Here is a 5,077-nt window from a genome sequence, read left to right on the forward strand (position 1 = left end):
AGCTGTGCACAAAGCAATTCGAAACTGCTTGGAGTCTGCAGGTTGCCCAGGAACCTCTGTCAAGCTCGTATGGACCAGTGATGATCGACGTGTGAATCCTGCATGTTGATAGTTCAAGTCTACTTTATTTCAGGCAAAAATGAATAGCTGGTAGTAAGAAGTCTGTCTCCACCGAAAGGCTGCAGTACGGCTGAATACAGTCACTGCGGTAGTGCAATAAAACGGGATGAGTTTTAAACTACCAGATGGTACCCTGTACAGTGCCTGAAATAAAATGGAGAATTAGGGTGCCCTAAGGTGTGCACAGGAAAGGCAATTACATGAAATAAATGGGCCTCAGGCCTACAGGATGCTCAAGTATGCTACACAGGAGACAAATAGTACATCTGGTGAACAGATTTTATCACACACTGGAAAGCCATAAAGCACGCCGTGGAATATCAGATCCCCGTCTCACAATGACATTCTACCTGTGTTGATATTCAGTGCTGTTTATTTTAAAAGGTGGTGTAATCTCAATGATGTGTTTTAACAGCCTCCTTAACATCGTATTCTACTCCGTACCGTTTTTGGAGCCACAGACTGATCCAACACCACAAGATTTTGTGGACAAATAGCCACCGCTGGCCGCACAAGATCATGTTTTTATTTCATTTATCTCATCACTGATGTGATTTTAGTAATAGGATTATACTTGTCAGCACTCCCTGTTTGGGAAAATGCCAACATATTTTTGATGCCGGTTCCCACATCTCCATTTCATTGTCTGTAACCTCAGGAGAGTTTCCCTCGACACCCGCACCCCTTTTTCTTAATGTTCAAAGAAAAAAGAGATTTTAGGAGGTGGGGGTTTGCCAGGAGAATTTGTTGGCGTGGAGCCCTTTCTTGTTTCTTTCTCCACAAATGCAAATCTGCTTTCTGTTTGAAAATTGTGTGTTGCTTTCCTATTGTAAAAGAGACTGAGGAACACGTAAGGTTCATTATTGTTTTAAGAGTTGCTGTAATAAAATCCTCTCAGTACTTAAAGATAGTTTTAGTGTCCCTCCTAGGATTCATTCTAGCTTTGATAATTGGGTAATTGCATCCCCTCCCCCACCAATAAATATTTTCACCCAATTAAGTTTAAAACTATAATAAATTTTAAAGAATTATAGTCTAAAAATTCACACCCTAGACCCGGTCTTAAGTATGAATAGTTATCTTAAGCCGTAGAGCATTGCCGCCTGGTCACATGCTTCCGTGCGTTCTGCGCAGCGTCCTGGCTCCTCGCCCCTGCCGCGGGCAGTGTGGCTTCCCTGGGCGCCAGGTTGGAGCAGGGGAACAGGGGATAGCTAGCGCCCTTCACTGCCGGTGTGGTTTTCGGAGAAGCAATCCTTCATTTCCACGTTCCAGTCCTTTGTTTCCAGACAGTATTATTCAGCTATTCATTCATTCATACCCTCTTTCGTTCATTCATTCATTCATTCACTCCCTTCAGTAACTTCTAATGGAGCGATGAGGCGAATGCGTGGAGTTGAGCCTGGGTATGGACGGGCGCCCAGGATCGACAAGGTGGCTGCTCGCGCAGAGCTTACCTTCCACTCCCTCCCACTTGCTCCAAACCAGTGCGTCAGGATCCATCTTCCAGGGCTTTATTACAAGTTAAGCCCTCTGTCGCGCAAAAGCATATTCTCTCAATGCCGAAGGGCAGCTACGTGACACAGGGCACTAGCCACATCGTTTGGACGTGTAATACATGCAGAGCAGCACCCTGAAGACAGTTCAGGTTCACACGTCAATCTCCAGCCCACTAGAGACGCACAAACCTCTTGTGCCTTCCGTAACAAAATAGGAATTCAATCACAGCCCCCAAAGCCAGTAGCTTTTGGCAACACAGATCGCCTGGGGCCCTGGAGCCAACAGCAAGGACAGAAGGTCACCGCTGGCACATGGAAGCTGAAGTCTGGGAGAAGGGAAAAGAGCAGGAGACAGACAGGGAATGGATTTCCCGGGGAAGAAAGAGAACCAAAGGGGAAACTCAGCAGGCCCAACTGGCGGAGAGGAGATGATGGCCTGTGGACTCTGGGAAGAGGCAACCCTGAGGGCGTTGTCCAGATGTCCACCTCTTCTTCCCACCACCAGAACTTTCCTCAGATCTGCTCCTTCCTTTCTTCCACTCCACCTCCTCCTCCTAGGCCAGCCACTACTATCATGCTGCCCCCAAATGCCCAGACGTGCTCTTCCCTCGTCACTACCGCCTTTTCCACCAGCAACACTTAGCCATCGCTGTCCCATTCCCAGAGAAGCACCTGGTGGCCCTGGATGCCCAGGGAGTTGTCCTTCAGATGAAAGGTCGTGAGAGAGCAGTGACTTGAAAACACAAAAGCAGGTGTGAAGTCTCCAGGTAGCATGGTTTTAGGTGCTGAATTCTATTAAGGAAGACGATGCCAATGATAATATGAAGTTGGTGAAAAAATTGTGAGATATTTAGAGAAACTTTGGCTTCTAAAGCTTTATCTGAATTTCAAGAATTTCTGAGGACAACAGGGAAGTTGTTTTAAAAATTCAGGATTATGATACCTGAAAAAAAATCAGAATCTAGTCACCTTTGCTCTTCAGATAACTTTCTGATAGGTAGGGGGTTGGTGGTGGCAATTGAGGTTGTCAAAGAGGAAACATATAAATTTTGAAATTCAACAGCTGAGCCAGAGTGAAAACCAATCTGGTCTTTGGTTCATTATATCATATGCAGAAGTGATCAAGATGATGGCAATAGTACTTCATGTTTTATTCACTCTCAAAATATTTCAAAGATCTCATTTGGGGAAATACAAGTAATGCGTGTAAGAAAATAATCTATTTCAGCAAAGGGCAGGAAAAGATGACAGGGAGGCATTTGTAGGGAATCTCTTTTGTGTCTGGATTCAATTTTTACCCTATTCAGATTTCTCATCAGCTCTTGATAAAGAGTACAGTTAAGTTTCAGGTAAGGGTAGGGGATGACGTGGATGGTTACACGTTTCTAGGAAGCTATGAGACAAGTGTGGGGAGGCAGGAGTTCTGTTATGAAGTGTATAAGGTTGTTTCAATGTCATTTCTCCAAAGGCGGGTTGGGCCACAGGTGGCTGCTTGCTGCCCAATGCCCATTGGTATGTCACCTGCTCTGAGGGCAGGGTTAGCTGAAGAAAGGGTCAGACCAGAATTAGCCAAGGAACATCCCCCACACACAGTCCAGATGGAAGTAGCCTGAGCAGATGTGGAGAAAGGTCATCTCTGTGGCAGCCATCGCTAGGCGCTCTGCCAGGGAGGCTGTCTGGGACTTAGTGGACTGGATGCAAGATGTCAGCATCTCTGTCCTGCACTGCTGCACCAGCAATCAGTGAGTCGCGCCCGGCTTCACAGAGCAAGGCGTTCCAGCATGATGGATAAAGCCAGAGTGGATGAGTCTAATGCCTCCTGCTGCTGTTATCTAGCTGTGTAAACTTGGGCAAGTTATTCTGTCTCTTTAAGCCTCAGTTCTCCACTCTATGATGTGAACATGAAAATAGTAATATTTTCCTCATAAAACTATAATGAGGAATAAATGAGATAATATGAATAGAGTGCAAAGTACCTTGACTGGCTCATAGTAAGAGCTCAACAATTTTTAGCTATTCTTACAAATAATAACTCTGTAGACAAGGATAAATGGATTAGAGGTATAGAGAGAAGGAGGGAAATGAGGCTTTCTTTGGGGCATTATAGAAAAGCAACAGAAGGCATATAAGAGAAAAGAGACTTGAAAGATGCCAGCGTGGGGTGGAGGACGCGCAGGTGGTAAGAAATAGACTTAGATTGGACCCACTCTCCACCTGATGTTACAAAGTTCTCAATCATTGAGGAGGCTCATCCAAGGAATGGGGATCCTTTGGGATAGACAGGGACAAGTGTTGGGTGTGGGAGAGTAAGTCAGAAACCATTCTACAAGCTGGCTGGGTGACAATAAGTAATGAGCATTGTAGGGCAACTTACTCAGTAGTTGTTGGATGTGGTGAGAGTTGGTTCACAGATATCATGGTACATGTGGGTATAAAGACGGGGGAAGTGGGGAGATGGGTCCAGAGGGTAATTGTTCCTAATTCCTAATAGCCATTAGGAAGGAAAGCAAAGCGAGAACAACTCCAGATTGTCATCACAGGGATGTTGCCAATGCCATTTAAAGGTCCTTAGAGACCACAGGATCTGCAGAGTCTCAACATGTGGATGAAAGTGGGGCAAATGGAAAGGTTTCGGGGTTGTTGGAAATTGGTAACATTGAGGAGCAGGAAGAATCTCTTCAAAGGGCCTCAATGAATATAAATGGCACTAGATGCTGGTATTCAATTTTTTAAAGGTGACAGAGTAACATGGATTTTAACTTGCAGGGAAAACAAGAAATGTAGTGAAAATATATGACTTGATTTGACCTAGAGATAATTCCAAAATGTTCTGAAGATAGAAAGGTTTGAAAAACTAGCTGATGTGTCAGAATGCACCAGCAGTAACGTTGGATGAAGCAGAAATGAAACCAGACTGTAGAAATACGTTGATGCCAATTCCATTAACTAAACAAATCTGAGATTTGTAAGGCTTTGAAATCAGTGAAGACCTTGTTATATATAGCTAACTTTTCAGTCCTGGATAGGAGAATGATAAGAAATGGAATTTCTTGAGACTATAGACAGAAGAGAAATAGGAAGAGAGAAGCTAACTATATGAAAACAACCTCCATAAATAAAAACTCCATACGTGCATACTATATTTCATAATATTATCTTGCAATTATCTATTTCTCACCACCCTTTCTCATCTTACTGTCTTGAATTCTGAGTTCTGTCTTTTTGACTCCACCAACTCGCTTCTTTCAAAGATCAATTGCCAAATCCACTTACCTGTGTACATACACTCATTTATTCAATGCATATTTACTAACACATTGGCTACATATAGGGCCCTGTACCAGATCTTCAGTGATATAATCCCTGCCCTCAGAGAGTTTACAATCTGGGGAAAAGGCAGCTGTACAAGATTAATAAATATATAACAAGACAGAAGATCAATATTATGAGTACTATAAAGA

Source organism: Equus asinus, chromosome 4, assembly GCF_041296235.1.
Source record: "Equus asinus isolate D_3611 breed Donkey chromosome 4, EquAss-T2T_v2, whole genome shotgun sequence".
NCBI lineage: Eukaryota > Metazoa > Chordata > Mammalia > Perissodactyla > Equidae > Equus > Equus asinus.